The sequence below is a fragment of the Canis aureus genome, chromosome 14 (assembly GCF_053574225.1).
Source record: "Canis aureus isolate CA01 chromosome 14, VMU_Caureus_v.1.0, whole genome shotgun sequence".
NCBI classification, from domain to species: domain Eukaryota; kingdom Metazoa; phylum Chordata; class Mammalia; order Carnivora; family Canidae; genus Canis; species Canis aureus.
In genome coordinates this window covers 33,980,886-33,997,607 of record NC_135624.1, presented here as the reverse complement: position 1 = coordinate 33,997,607, position 16,722 = coordinate 33,980,886, and the positions used below count along the sequence as shown (strand labels likewise).

Below are 16,722 nucleotides of genomic sequence, written 5' to 3'. Positions count from 1 at the left end.
AAGGAAACGATGTTAGCCGACTTTGTGAATGATGAGTTAGTAGGAGAGTCATTTATACCTCTTGTCTTTAGAAGAGGATTCTTCTCTGAAGTATAGCATTAAGTAGATTTCCTACTTTTTTATAAAAGATTTTGAGAGAGCACGAAAGGTTGGTGGGTGGAGGCAGAGGGACAAGCAGACTCCCCAACTGAGCGGGGAGCCCAATCTGGGGCTCAGTCCCAGGACTCCCGGATCATGACTTGAGCTGACGACAGACATTTAACCGACTGAGCCACCTAGGTGCCCCAATTTCCTACTTTTGAAAGCAATATTTAAAATTAGATATAAATGGATAACTTCTGAAGGTTAAAATAACTTGTTTATATGTAATGTATATTTTGTCCATTTTTATAACTATTTGCAAATAAAAGTAAGAAAGGTGACTCAAATACTTGAAAATACTTTTGTGGCAAAGATGAAAATCATTAAGTCAAAAATGGTAAACCTTTAGCCACTACATTGTGTTTTTTGTTTTTACGATTTATTTGAGAGAGGGGGAGAGAAAGCACGAGTTAGGGAAGGGACGGAGGGAGAGGGAGAGTGATTCTCAAGGAGACTCCTGCTGAACTGGAGCCCTCAATGCAGGGCTTGATTTCATGACCCTGAGATCAGGACCGGAGCTGAAACCAAGAGTGGGACACTTAACTGCTTGTTGCCCCACTATGTGTTTGATTATGAATAAAAGAACAAAACTAAAGAATATTTATGAAATACAGATTTTATGTTTTAAGTAAAGATGGTGTCTAAAATGTACTTTGTAATTGATTTTCTTATAACATAGTTATCCAACTTCTGTATGTTTAATTTTCAGCTGCCTTCAAGAATACATCCTAAACAGATATATGACATTTGACAGAATGACCTCATAACCCTGAAGAAAAGTTTCTATGTATTATGTATATGAGTTAAATATAGTAGCTCTGATAAAAGTGTCTGGTGATCAACCTCTAAAAAGATTAAATGGAGAACAGAGAGGGAAATTGAAGGAGAGAGTTGGTAATAACTGGTTCATTGCAACTTAATGTGCAGCATCCTAATTAGTCAAGTATCCTGTGCCTACCTAGGCATGAAATAACTTTTTTTCTAATTTAAATCTGTGAATTTTCAATTGTTGAACAGCTTGAATCGTCTTTGTTGTAAATAGTCACTGGATTTTTTTTTTTTTTTAAGTATTTGTCTTCAGAAACAATGAAGGTCATCTTGTATCCATAGAGACCACGTGCACTTTCCTCATTTCTATATACTGTAATGGGTAAGAGTTATTTATAACATTTAAACAAACAAACAAAAACTATTACAGAGCAACCTTTAAATATCATCACAGGGTAAATATCAGTGACTGTGAAATCTCTTACTCCAGAAAAATCCATATTCCAAAAAAGATGATAGTAGAAAATTCATGTATTTGTATATATTAATATTTTCAGTAATTCAATATCCTATAGGGGGTGTGTGTGTATGTACACATGCTTATAGATGGATGTATGTTCATTTCTTGGGAATCACTGTGACTTCATTGTAGACTCTGATTGTTTTAGTATTTTTTAGGAAGTGATAATTTTACATGCTTTAGAATAAAGCAAGTCTTGGTTTCGATGGGGTGTAGATTTACTGTTTTGCCTAGTCTTCCTTCTCTCTTTCACATAAGCATGGGAAACAAAATGGTTTTGGTGTATTGCTTTATAAACAGAGCCAAGGTCATGAGTCTATTCCTCTTATTTTCTACTTTGCTTTGTTTATTTCCATGGACTGTACATCCCTAACCTAAATCTGGGAATAGGGGGTAAAAATACTAGACTCTTACTCAATATAGATCTATTGCCAATAAACCCCACAGTATTAGCGATCTAAATTAGGACACTGTTGTTAATGAAGGGAGTCACTTTTAATAATAATATGAGGGCAGCAGGCATAAATTGAGACTGATTTGGGTGGATATATGGTCACTCTGATGATTAGAGTTGTCACCCTAGTGTTGCTTCTTACCAATTTTGAAACTCTACGTTTAGGGAGAGAAAAACACATTTTTGCATATATTATGTAGAAAAATATCTCCATGTGGAATAATTGGGTGGTATCTTTATTTTGCATATTTACCAAGTTAAATGTATAATGTGTATCTGCTTTATTGATTAGTCTGTTTAGGAAGAATTGCAGCTGATGAACTGCATATTCTCTTGCTAAGTAATTAATAACATTAACTTTATTATTTTTGTCCCAGAACGTCACAGACCTCATTCAGCACTAAAGAGCCTGTAAATCGTTCGATAAAGAAGGTGACAGGCTGCACGCACGTCTGTGCCCTCTGCTCACATGTGGTTGAGAAAGCCTGTGGTTGTAAACATCCCCGACTGGAAGCTGGAAGACAGCAAAGCTTTCAGTCAGATGTTTGCTGCTACCGGCTGTTCACAGACGGCACTTGGTCTGCACTTGGTCTGACAGCACCTAAGAGGTGGGCTTGGGGGGCCTGCGGGCTGCGGGCTGCTGGGAAGCCCGGGAACATCCAGGTCAGGTCCCCGCGCGGGGCCGGCTGGTGCTGCTGCTGCTGCTGGTGCTGCTGCTGCTGCTGCTGCTGCTGCTGGTGCTGCTGCTGCTGCTGGGCCTGAGAGAAGTGAGTCAAGAACTCGGTGCCTGCCAGGGGATCCAGCTTTTCTCTGCCCTGGCAGCAAGCTTTCATTCCTTATGGCCTCTCCAAGTAGGCGGGAGTTTAGCTTCCCCGCAGTTCAGAAGACCCATTTCCTCCTAAAAATGCCTTCGAAGCTCTGCAAGCAGGTTTGCCACAACCTCAACCCAGCAACATAAACCTAAACATTTCAGTTTCTCTGTAGCGAAAAGGTATGTGTGTGAACCTTGTCTCTGTCCTCGCACCCCCCCACCCCCAGTTGCCCACCTGCCTCGCCCTGAGTGACGTCATAGTGCCTGTCAGAACTTGGCCATCTGCGCCTGTGCAAAGCGCTTATCAGTGGGTCTGCTCAGTTCCCTTCAGTGAGTGTATCTTCCCAGGGTATGGACGCCTTGTGAGCAGGTGTACTGTACCTATTCTTTGGGGTTTCCCCATGGAAGTGAATAATACAGGACTTTTCTCAGCATTCGATGTGGACTAATTGATCGTGTATAATTTTATAGCAGCTGCTGTTCTGGGTTTTAATATTCGTTTTCTTATTCTTGTGTTTTAGACACTGGGAAACATTTGTTTTATTGAAATTTTTCTCTTCAATAAAGCACTGGCATTTTTATGATTTATTATTATTAAACTGCTAGACATCATACTGTGTTAGGTTCAGTACATAATTAAACCAAAAGATAAAATTCTTGCTAATCTAATTCTAAACGTGTGTGTGTGTGTGTGTGTGTATAGTTTTTTATTGCATGACAAGCTTTCTGAGGGCAGGGACATTCTATATTTATAATTCTGTGCTCCCACATTAAAAATGCATGTATAAGATTCTAATTAGAATTTTATGTTATTGCAGCACTATCTACTATTTCCTTTTATTCTCAATCCAAATGAGCAAATGACAGCTTGGGTCATAATATAGCTATTCCAGGTGTATCCACACTACAGCATTTATTTTTAAAGGCTCCTTTGTTACAATGGTGGTTTACAAGACTTCTTTGGTCAGAAGGGGAGGGGGGGAGGGAGAGAGGGAGGGAGGGTGGTTTGTTGCTTCAGATGCAAGTAGCTTGGCAACTTGTAAGTATAATTTCCAAGCTTGACGATTAGCATGCATCAGGCATCCCTTCTGAACTCTTAATGAAGCAGATTTATTGCATATTCCATGACTCTCTGTTTTAGCGCACCGGGAGCTTTAGATTCCAGATAGCTGCAAATGGATTGAGCTATGTCTGAGAGCCCTAGAACTGCTCCCTGGTCCAGGCAGAAGAGTTCTCTGGTTATAGGATTATTTTGTTAAACCAGGTGACATTGTTTATTTCCTATGAAAAAGTTTGTTATTGCTTTAAAATTCAGTAAAGTGGATCGAAACTGCCTAGTTTAATAATTTGCACAGTTGAATTTGAAAGGTTTTTCAAAATGATAGCCCAAATCCAGGCTAAAGGAGGGACAGAGTTGTTATACTCTGCCGAGCCAGTCCAGTTATCCCTTGATATGCTGCAGGATTAATGGTACAATCAGTGTTATGTAACACTTGTTCTATATTATTCTGCCCTAATGAGGTGGATTGGAGACCGTGTCAGCTTTAATTCTGGATGCCCTTGCTTCATTGTACTTGAGTACAGCCTTTTTAGTCATTTGCAGATGACTTCCTCGTGTTTTAATTTTGAAGAACCACAGATTCCCATTGGCCTGAAAATTTAGCAAATGATTATTTAAAACAAATACCTTAAAATATTAAATTGTCAGTATTTTCTGGTAAACCTGTAACAACTTGTTTCCCTAGCTTTTGATTTCGCTTTTAGGGAGAAGTGTGTGTGGTCTTTATTGACAGGCCTTAGAAAGCTCAGAAACTTAAGTTTTGTTTTTTTTTAATCAAAATAATATCAAAAGCAAAACATTTTTAGTTACTGAACACCATTCTGAAAATGGCAAGGTTTTTTTCCTTAATAGTTTGAGATTAGTTAGGGATTACTTTCTTAAGCAAACAGCTACTGAATTGTGTCAAGTTCATTTCCAGTTACATATTGTGTACAGATATTCTCGGTTAACATCACATGTTGGATGGGTCCTCCTTGGTCTCAATACCTGAGTCCCTTCCACCTCAAGTTCAGAGGGTTGGGGTGACCCAGAAGTGTGGTAAACTTGAATTCCCACGTCTTCCTCATTACATGTAGCACTTCCCAACTTCAGTTCCTTTTCACTCCTCTGATTAAAACTTCATTCATTAAATGAATGTGTTTCTATATGCTGCAGGTAGTCAGGACTTTTTTTGTTGTGCTTTTAAGTTTGAATATCAGTCTGAGCTTAATTACTTTTTAATTAAAACAGTTTGAAATTGTTAAATTAATTAATTAAATTGTTAATTTAATTAAAACAATTGAAATTGTAATTTGAAACAATGCTGTTTCAAATACTCTGTCATGGTTTCCCAAGTTTGATTAATTATGTGTGGACATATGATACATGTTTTGACTTTGGCTTTTTCTTATCTGTAGCATATTACAGACTTCCAAATAATTTGACGTTTGCTGCTGTCTTTGCTTTGACTTTCTAACATATTTGGTAAAACAATTAGTCTACTCGTTTTCAAATATTAGTCTGTATCAGAATTACTTGGAGGGCTTATTAATTGAAGCACAGATTGCTGGGCCTTACAAGAGTTTCTGCCTTAGGTCTGGGGTGGGGCTTGAGAATCTGCATTTCCCCCCTAAATTCCTTGGTTTTGCTGATGCCTCTGTTCTGGGTCCATGCTTTCAGAACCAGGGGCTTATCTTACATTCTTTTCCCTGTTTGGTATTTGCCTATTCAGTGACTGAAGGAAAAAAGAAAAAAAAAAAAAAACATTAAATCTCCAACTTAAAAATATGTAGTAATCCAAAAGTTTGATTCTAAAAAGGTTTGTTAGAAACCTGAGGCCAAAAAAAAAAAAAAAAGAAACCTGAGGCCCTTTTTCCTCCAGAGAATGTATCCTATTAATTGTCTAGCCCAAAAAACCCTGTTTGAATACACTTGCAAAGAAAAGCAGAGGAAAAAATATTGTTGCAGTAAGAGTAGTTGAAACAAAAGCAATACTCTTAGAGGGAACAAAATAAAGGGTGTGTGTGTGCGTGTGTGTGTGTGTGTGTGTGTTAAATCTTCAGGAAGATTACTTCAGGAAAAGTAGCCTGAAGGGGACAAGAGGCCAGGCCAGGTAGAAACTTAGGAGGTTCCAGAAGATCCTCAGATGCCTGTAAAATTCCAAAGATTTTTAGTTTGCCGGCAATGGTTCTTATATTTAATTTTACTTCCAAATTTGAGGATTTCCTCTTCTTTAATGCAAGTGTACTGATGAGGCCGCTTTTAATTCTTAGTAGAGTTATTTGTGGTAATACTAGTTTAATCAGAGGAATACAGAGAGGAGGAAAAGGAATTTCTGTGGGGTAACTTAACAATACTTAGGACAGTGCAAGGTAGAAAGTGTTCAGAGAATGTGGCAAAGATGTTCCTGCAGTGAAATTGTCTGAATTATGAATGTGGGGGAGATGCAGAGAGGCCGGGGAGGGGAAGAGAAATGAAAAATGAGGACAAGAAAGGCCACAGCTAAGCTTTGAGCTCCTCAGAGGTGTTTTATTCATTTTGTCTTTTACCCCAAATGGGAATCTTCTTAATGGGCAAGAATGGGTGATTAATGCATCATACTGGCCACCAAACGGGCTCCTATAAATGCAAGTTCACTTGTTTTGAAGAGAGGGATCTAGAAAGATGAGAGGCTGTAAAATCATCCACATTTAGATCTGGAACATTTACAGGATGTCTGCATATATTGCCATAAATTATTTCAGTGAAAAGAATATCACTTCTGCCTTTTCCCTTGGATTCTAAACTTCATCTCAAAATACCTCCTGACTCTTTCCTCATTTCTGTGGATCACAGTACCAATTCTTTTTCCAACAGATTCTACAAGAGTATCTTTTTAAAAAATGTAAGTCATCATATGTACTTCACTATAAATTTCACTGTCAGGTAAAGGACCAATATCAACACAGTAAAGGGTTTTGTAAGTCCTGATTGAAGCCAAGTTGCAGTTCATGTAAACATCCTACACTCAGCTGTAGTACATGGATTGGCTGGGAGGTGGATGTTTACTTCAGCTGACTTGGAATATCAACCATTAACATCGGTGTAGGACTTGGCAAGAGTGATACACAGAGGCTTGATTTTTTTAATGTAATTACTTAAATTTAAATTACTGTCCTATCTTTTTATGTGTTATTATGTCTCGAACATGAGGTAAGACTTTAGGTATTAGGACAAAAAAGAAATGTCCTTATGTGGTAGCTGGGGTCAGATCTCTAAGCATTGCAGTGTGCTTTAACAAACATGGGCTTTGACGTCAAAGTCATTTGTAGCCATCTGGGTTCTACCATTGAATTTGTTATACGATTTGGAGGAGGGAAAGGCACTGTTTCACACCTCAGTGCTTTTCTCATCTGCAAAATAGGTACGGTATCTGCTTTAAAGGACTGTTTAAAGGATTGATCTAGATGACGGATGTAAAGTGGCTCATTAGGACAGTGGCTGTCACATTAAGCACTCAGTAATTGCTAAGATGTTAGCTGTTATTAATGCTAGCTACAATACCCGATAATAGTACATAGCACATTTTAGGTGTTCAATCAGTAATTGCTGTTATGTCTAATTAGACATAACTCATTTTTATTTTACCAGTAAAGATGACACTACCTTTCTGGTTTAATAGAAATGATTTGCATCTTTGACAACACTATAATTTAGTGGTAAAGAGTTTTGAAGGCCAGCTTCTTACACTCCTATTCTGGGACTGCCACTGACCAGTTGTGTTGCTGTGGGGGAGTTAAGACTCTCCCTGTTCCTCACTTGCCTCTGTCTGCTTAATTAAGACAGAACCTGGCTAATGGGATTCTTATGAGACTGAAAGAGTTAATACCAGTGAAAGTGTTAGAACAGTTCATGGTACTTACTAAGTTCTTGATAAATGGTAGCTATTACTATTTTTAAAAACGTGTTTGTTATCTATTATTTTTTCCCAGAGTATGATTATGCTCTACATCTCAAATAATTTAAAGATAAGCTAATACCTAATAATTAGTTGTAACTATGTTTTGGTTGGTTTAAATGATTGTTTCATGTTTCATGCTTCTATTGAAAATATTTAAGATTTTCTAAAGCTTTGCTTTTCAATTCCAGCTTTTCATTTTTTGGTGAGCTGAGAAAACAAAATAAACAACAACCACAAAACCAAAATTGCTTAAGAAACACACATTATTCTAACAGCTTGGCCAGTGTCTCTAAACCCTGTCTATGTCTAAATCCTGAATTAGAATTCACATTTGATGCTTCTACCTGTTATGAGAAGTTCACAATTAAGTAAAAATGTGAAATTAAGACATGGAGACTTGTTCTTAAAAAGGTGAGTGCTTTGTCTAATTATATTTTATTTGTTCAGTAACAGTAATTTTTCATTATTTGTTACTGAGAGCTGTTTTATTATGTGCTTGGACTCAAAACATATTTCAGTGAGTGCTACATATCCCTTTGAAACTCATCAAATGCTTAAATTATTTTATAATTTATAATACTTCAGGCAGGAAGAACCTCGCAATGCATTGTAGAAGTATTATCTAAAGGTAGTTTTAGGGCAGCCCGCATGGCTCAGCAGTTTAGTGCCACCTTTGGCCCAGGATGTGATCCTGGGGTCCTGGGATCGAGTCCCACGTCAGGCTCCCTGCATGGAGCCTGCTTCTACCTCTGCCTGCCTCTCTGCTTCTCTCTCTCTCTCTCTCTCTTTCTCTCTCTCTCTCTCTCTCTCTCTGTCTCTCATGAATAAATAAAATCTTTTTAAAAAAGTAAAATGTGATTTTGAAATTAGATATATTTGGGAGTTCCCCATCACTTCATCTTTGAACCTCAGTGAATAAATTAGTAGAATTTTTCTTTTATAGTCTCAGATATTAAAAAAATACTTAGTACATCCTGTGGATTAGTCTATGTTTTTTATTTAATTCATTGGTTTTGTTTTCTTTTGTTTAATGATCATGTGTTTATATGTGTATATCACGTATCTTCCTGGTGCTGTAATAGGGTCTTTGCTCATAGGGACTGTCAGCTGTGCCCCACTTTGTCACTTAGAAAAAGCTCTATGTGAAACATGAGTTACAGCTAAGACTTGAGTATTTATCTGGTTTTAATCAGTACATTATAAGTTACACTGAGCTGTCCCCACCCTTGTAGGAAAACACATGCTTTGATTTCTTTACAAACTATGTATTTATTGGAAATGTAAAATTTCTTTTCTGGTGAATCCATGCTTTTAAGTATTAAATGTTAGAGATCTGGGTAAATGTTTAAAATTCCTCCCTTACTTACCAGTTGCGATTTATTATTTAATTGATTGGTAGAGAATATAAGATAAAGTTCAATGTCTTTGGTAAATTTGAATGGATATGATCTAAAATTGAACTATTTTCAGGGCATCTGGGTAACTCAGTTGATTAAGCATCTGATTCTTGATTTCTGCTCAGGTCGTGATCTCAGGGTTGTGAGATAAAGCCTGTGGTGGACTGGTTGTGGAGCCTGCTTAAGATTCTCTCTTCTCTTCCCTCTGCCCCTCCTTCCTGCTTGCTTGCTTGAGCGCTGACATGCACTCTATAAATAACACTGACATGCGCGAAATAAATAAATAAACTATTTTCTATCAGGTGTGAATATTTGATACATCACATAGTTATTTGCTAAGCATTTGGCATAAATTATTTAACTTTTCTTTCATTATATCTTTTCCTATCTCATTGATTCCCAGTATTAGAAATGTAGGGTTCCAAGCCAATATCTCCTATCAACTTCAGTAATCAAAGTCCATTAAAATGCAGAATCTGTGATATATGAGAGCTTTCCTTTTAGTTCTGCTTCAGGTTTTTTTTGAACAGTAATTCTGCTTTTTGATAAAGGTCAAAGTGTTATTCAGTGCAAAATCTTATGCAGAATTATAAGCAACTATATGATTTCTTTATTGTTGCAGCATATTGAGGTTTTTTTTAAGCTAGAAATATGCTAATATCAAATTCTGGATTAAAATGAAATGTAGGGTATTTTCTTTAATAACTTCTAATTCTTCATAAAACTGCCAGTACATTATGAAACCAGAGCAGTTTCACATTTAGGATTTTTATATGTATATAAATTAGGATTACTTTTTTATATTGGCCTTAACTTCCTTTAATTTTATGGAAAAGAACCAGTCCCAAGGGCATTTTTATAATTTAATACATGTTATTCCTATGAGGCTAAGTAAAAGTGTTCCATGAATCAAAATCTTAGCTGTAGAACCTGTTCAACTACTTAACTGTCTGTCTTGGGACTAACCAGATGTAATTATAACTGGCTTAAAAGTTCTGACCTTTTCCTTGCTTATTTCAAAGTGATTCTTTAAAGACTATTAAGCTATGTTCAGTATTTGTCCTACTGTGTAAAAATATTTAAAGACAGAGTTTAAGCTGTTGATTTTGTTTTTTAAAAGTAGTTTGAGAAGGTTCCTTTGCTGCTTGTTCTCCATGCAAATTTTTTAGGAGTCCAAATTCCCTGGGTTGGGGAGGAGGGAGATGGAGGTGGAGGTGGAGTCTTCGTAAGGTTTCTTTGAAAAAGTATAAAAGGTCCCTAAAGGTATACATTTGCCTTCATTTTGACCCTCTAAATCTTCCTTATTCTATAGCTTATCTGTGAAAATTGTTTTATGTATTCAATTTATATGTAACAGTCATTTGCTTAAAAGTATCAGTGTTTAGTCAGTAGCACAGAGTCCATATTTGCCAAAATACTACATTACTTTTAAGTGAAGCTATCAGTATGGATGAGAAATAGAGTTTGGAGACTGGGTATTGGCAATTTTTTTTTTCAGATAACTTTTTGGCCATTTGTTCTGTAATATTTACAGTAAAATGTGCAGGTACCTCTTTGCTTTCTCCACATTCACATGACATATCTTTCTCTTGGTTACACTCTAAAAATTGTGAGCAGTACAACCCTTCCAAATTATTTTCGTGTTTTCACAGACCTACACCCTACTGGCATGGGTGGGAATTCTGTCATGCAATCACACTATGTATAGTATGTACTTAATGTTTTAAAGAACTTTTCATATCTTTGCATCACTAGTTTTTAGTTTCATATGCAAATGTGCCATACATGTTTACTTCCCCATTGGTAGATCTACCTATATGTTGCTCCAATATTTCACTATTGTAAACAGTCCTGCAAAATTCCAGTATTTTGATGCCTAGTGTAACTGTTTCTACAGGACAACTTGTAAAGGTATAATTGCTCTGTCAAGGAAGACGTCTATTTAAAATGCTTACAGATCCTGCTAACTTAATCTCAAAGAGTCTGTGCCAGTTTATACTTTCATTAGCAGAAGAGAGTGCCTGTTTTCTCACATCCTTGCCAGAGCGCCATCAATCTTGTTCAGTTTTGCTGATCAGAGAGTTGCAAAGTAGTACCTCATATTTGCATTCCCATGTCTAAAGGAGAAGTTAACATCTTTCCATATCTTTATTGGCTTCTCTCTCTCTTTCTCCATTCCTCCCTTCCCCTTCCTCCCTTCTTTCTGTCTCTTGGATCACCTGTTCATACCCTTTGCCCATATTTCTTTTTTTTTGCTAATTTGTTCTTACTGCTTTGTAGAGACTCTTTGTACTTTGGATATTTTTTTCTTTCTATGTTATATGTGTTGCAAATATTTCCTCCTTATCTGTCATGTTTTTTAACTTATTTAAAAGTGTTATGTAATATTTTGCGGCTTCTAAGTTTTGTTTTTCTTTAGAAAGGCCTTTTCCACCTTCAGTATTAAACATACATTATTCTAAATATGTTACATCTTAATCTTTTAAAATTAGGTTTCTCATCAAAGCTAAGAAATGCCATTGATTCTACAACACTGGTATTTTATGTGCTGAGGAAGAAGGAAAAAAGACTTTGAGGAACAGATCACATACTTGCTCATTTCAAATTTTATAAAGATCTCTTAGATATTTATGTAGACAAATTTTTTAAATTATAAAACATTTAAAATAAAGTATCAGTTTTTCATCTTTGCACCAACAAACTGTAGTCCTTGGGTGTTCTGAATTTGTCACTGAATTTAAATATGTCTTTCATTATTACTCTCTGAGTATTCATAAATACCACAGTGTATGTGAAACACCTATTGTGGTACTGATACTTATCTAGATACTTTTATATATGCTCTCATCTCAGCCTTGTGGCAGCCTTTCAATGTAACTGTTATTTAGTGCATTTTACAGTTGAGAAAACTGGGACTCAGAAAAGTTAAGTTGCTTGTATCACAGAGCAGTTAAAGTGATGGACTCTCCTGAGTGCAGAGGTGGTGCAGTGGCTCAGGTTCAGGATGTGGTTCTGAGTCATTTATGGAGGCAAAGACAATATATATGTGGACCCAGGTCTACCCTCAAATATACAGGCAGTCTAGAATGGAACATCTGTAATCGTTTAAAAGTGTGTGAATGATGTGTGATTCTGATTTTCATACCTTCTCAGACCAATGTATGCTATGCTGCGAAATAAATGTTCACATTTGTACTTATTGATAAGTTTGCTGATTTTTTTTTATTCCTGTCAATTTTCATGTTGTTATGGTTCTGGAATCAATAGGATTTATAATGGGGCCTTTACTTTAAGATGGAAAATAAATACTGATACCAAGAAAATTGTATAAGCATTCTATTTGTATGTCAACCCTAAACCAGAACAAGAGATTATAGTTGCACACTTAGCCTGAGCATTGCTACCTACATTAGAGTCCTAGCCAGTCCTAATAGTATATACCTTGAACCTTTCACATAAAATATGTTTTTAAAACTGCATGTATGATGAGAATGATATGGTTTTTATTATGAACCAAAGGAAGTCGTTTAAACTTTATTTTCACACAGGCAGATTTTTAGCTTCAAAAAGAACAAACAAGATAAATATTTTGTACTGTTTGGTTATATATAAAAAATGATTAGGCAGCTCAAACAAGGGAGGTAGAAGACTCACAAAGGTACCGACATTAGAAAAAAAACTCATCAGAGTGCTAGGCAAACTCAGTGTGGCCATGCCAGACAAGGATGTATAACGTCAAGGATTAGCGATAGTGCTCTGGGTAGACCAGAGTACAAGCCTTTTCTAAAGTCATGTTGCATATCCTGGGATTTGAATCCATGCCTTATATTTATTTGTATACAGAATAGGTTGAGTTTTGTAAGAAGCAGTGTTCATAAAAGTTGGCAAACCTGTTTTACTTGTCAGTGTTTTCAGATCATTGCTTATAAAACATTGATATTTATAGTAAATATCTTCTTTTAAATACAGGCTAAACCTATTAAATCATGTGCCCTTGTGCTGTACTCATTTAAGAACTTGACCCTCTGGCAAGTGATTGAGACAGCTCTCAGTGCCATGGAGTGTTTGAAGGAGCTAAAGGGAAGTAGGAAGAGAAGAGATTTTCAGAAATAAGTATTCATACACCAGTCAGGCTTTTGAGAGAATGAAGGATATATCTTTACACTGTGTGACCTTTGGCTAATTCCTGAAGCATTCTGACTTCATATCCTTGTATATAAATGAGAACATTATAGTCTTATAAGTCTCTTTACCAATGTGACTGCATCCAGTGGTCTATTTTACTGTGTGTTTGTGTGTATCAGTAGAGCACAATATGTAGCAGAGTGATTTCCAGGTTAAACTACCTGGACTCGCTTGTAAACTGGAGTCCCCTATCTCCTAAATTGTAATGAGCATTTAATTAGATAAGCCAGATAAACCACTTAGCACACTATCTGCACATATTAAACACTCAGGAAATATCTCATTCTTCAAAACTCAATCCAGGTGTCAAGTCTTATTAACAGGATCTAGACCTTGGACCTTTTAGGTAAAATTGGTCTTGTCATTGTGCCATAAATGTGTCTTGTACTGAATGCTAATTTAACCCTGTTATTAAGTGCTAAATTTATCTCTAATTTATCTATATATCTTTTCCTCCTAGATTATGAGCCCCTTGAGGACAGAAACAGGTTTATTCATCTACATAAGTTTAGTGTCTGACATCATACATTTTGTTGAAAGAATAAAATTTTATTCTTGTTTTTAAATAGAATCCCCTCCCCACTTAACGGATGATAGTCTGGAGCACAGGTGACGAGTAGAAATGCTGTCAGAAATCTGTCATGGTCTTACCCCCATCCCTTCTTTTTAACAGCTTTTTTTTTTTTTTTTTTTTTTAACAACTTTTAATTGCCGTTGCATTCTGAAGGATTTTTTTACTTCTTCACAGTGTTTTCCTTATAATAGGGAAATAAAGAAAGTAACTGCTGGGTGGAGAAGACTGTCCTTTAGATGAATTAAAGTACTATGATGAGAAATTGTATAATGCATCATCATGGTAGTAGAAAAGAGTATTGATCCTGGAATCAGAGCCTCCAAGTTCATGTTACAGCACTGTATTTTTTGTAATCTGACAGTGATCACATTTTCTCTCTATAAAGTAAGCACATTTATTTCATGTTGCACGTTGTAACAATAGGAAAAATAGACTAAGGCATAAGAAGGGTTGGAGATTGTGCTTTGGGTAGACTGGAGAACAACCCTTTTCTAAAGTTGTTAGGATGGTAAACATGAGATAATACATAGTACTAGCACCTTGCTTGCTTAACGGAAGACACTCAAATAGTTCCAGAAGTTAGTTTCTTTTTTGGGGGAGGGAATGGGGACACAGACCTAGTGGGAAGGGGGAGGTTTGGTGGAGAAACTTTTTCTGTAGGAGCAGGGAGATGAAAGGTGGTGGACCCTGAGCCCAGTCTTCTTGGAATGGTATAGCAGAACTAGAGCCAACTAACAAGTTTTCTGTCCTGGAGTTAGTTTCAATTGATACTGTACCCTTTAAATTTGAGAAAAGCCAACCTATTTTATTCAAATTGCTATTGTTTTCTGTTAGAAATGTTGTTTAAGTTAGTTGTACTCTTGGTTAGATTTGAAAAACAGAACTAAAATGTTAAATGGTGACATTTTACTGACATCAAGCTAATATTGTAGAGAGAGCAAACAAAGATAAAATGGCAAAGGTATAGCCAAGAATTAAGTCCCATAATTAAAGGTTAATATTTTCTGAATACAAAAAGGCAGGTCTCTGCTTCATCAAACTTGACACAGTTAATCATTGATAACTTGAGACACACACCGAAAACATTAGAGCCATATAGGTCTTTATTGATTGTGTTTCCCTTATAAAAGGTAGAAGTGTAGAGAGAATTTTTCTCAATACTACTAATACAAATAAAATTGGTTGATTATTAGATACCTTTCAGTCCAGTGGCTATGGTAGATGAACCTTCACTACTTATGAGAGTTTTGTCCAGATCGTTTCCCAGTTAGTGTGTTTTGAAGGAACCCCACAAAGTCTCCCACTTGCAATTTCTTCTCCCCCTGTTCTTACTTTCTACTTTCATATCTTTTTACTAAATATTTTCTCCCAGTTCTGTTTGTGTCTTCTTCATTTGATCTGCTTTTCAGAGAATCAGTTAATGATTTGACTACAGTGTAACAGAAAACTCTAAAACAGTAGCTTTAAACAAGTTGGTGGTTTGTGTTTTTCCCCTCATGTACTGTAGTTTCCAGGAATCTTGGTGTCATGGCAGACTGAACTAAACATAAGTCTTCCTCCTGCTACCATTCAATAGTTCGAAACTCATAGAGATGTCAAATAAATACACATGGCTGACTGCAAAAGAAAAATCTCAGCTGCCAGAATGAAGAGAAAACAGCCAGAGTAGTAAAGTCAGAAGCTGAAAGCTGCGTGGACCCAGGAGATTATCAACTTGGTTATTAGACTCAGCAGTGGACTGTGGGACTTGAACAGGAAAAGAGATGTGACCAGATACAGTTCAGGGAGCTGACACTGAGACCTCTGCACAGTCAAGACCCTGGAAGGTTCTGCAGCCTCAGGAAGGGGGAAGCAGCCCTTCCTGCCAGCTCCGCCTGGCAGCCCAGGGAGCCACAGAGCAGCTTCTGAACCTAAGACTATGTGAAGGAGGAGGAAGAGTTCCACGAGGAAGAGTTAAAATGTCCGTTTCAGTCTTGCCCTCATAGTATCCATGTTTAGTTTAAAAATTACCGTGAGCATCTCTTTAATGTGCCAGCACAATAAAGTGTTAGTAGCAAAGCAGTGAACGGAACACAGAAGTTTCTGCCCTCTTGGAGTCTCTATTCTATCAATCATAAAAAATTTTAGTAATGTATAGATCAGACACACTTGAAGAAAAATTTTGAGACAATAGAAGGAATAAGCTAGAACACAGCACAGAAAAAAGATGGAAAAGGGGCACCTGAGTGGCCCAGCATTGAGCGTCTGCTCAGGGCATGATCCCTGGGTCCTGGGATCGAGTCCCACATTGGGCTCCCCACAGGGAGCCTGCTTCTTCCTCTGTCTGTCTCTGCCTCTCCCATGAACAAATAAACTTTTAAAAAAAAGAGAGATGGAAAAAATGAAAGATTAACACGAGAGATCCAATGTACATATGGACTTCAGGAGTTTAGGAAGGTAGAAAATAGAATGGGGGTAGGTGAAGCAATTGTTGTGAACTGACCAAGCTGATGTATTTGTGTTCAACCATTGGTAGATCAGTATTACACACTGAGTGCCCCTACCCCCCCCCAAAAAAAAACCCACCCACACTCCCCTCAAATCACCCTCAACAGCCAGATTGTAATGAAAACAGTTTCAAACCAACTTCTGTCACAAGTACAGATACTAGCTAAGCAAGAAAACAGTTCTTGTATATTTGGCAGACTCAAGGAAGTTTTCAACCCTTTGAGATGCTCTGACTATATAACCTTGTCTAAAGAAATCCCTTCAGGAAGCAGAATTCTGTGCTCATGGCTGGACAGAGGATCTTTTAGGTGATTTAGGTTAGGATGTTATCCCAAAGATTAAGGACTAGGCCAACCTGGATTTTTTTACCTCTTGGAAGGGTGGGGCATACAACTAGCCAATTCAT

General features: G+C 36.9%; 1 long non-coding RNA gene across 5 annotated transcripts; it reads left to right on the top strand.

The window, feature by feature from the left end:
• Positions 1 to 786: 786 nt before the first annotated feature.
• On the top strand, positions 787 to 15,890 carry LOC144283351 (uncharacterized). 5 transcript variants are annotated; one of them, XR_013351875.1, is made up of 4 exons: positions 787 to 1,291; positions 2,261 to 3,043; positions 7,862 to 8,084; positions 9,196 to 15,890. It is a non-coding gene; the product is annotated as an uncharacterized LOC144283351 (long non-coding RNA). The 5 variants fall into 5 exon arrangements; XR_013351874.1 differs by having other exon boundaries at positions 788 to 1,291; positions 2,261 to 3,024; XR_013351876.1 differs by lacking the exon at positions 2,261 to 3,043 and having other exon boundaries at positions 807 to 1,291.
• The last annotated feature ends 832 nt before the right edge of the window (positions 15,891 to 16,722 follow it).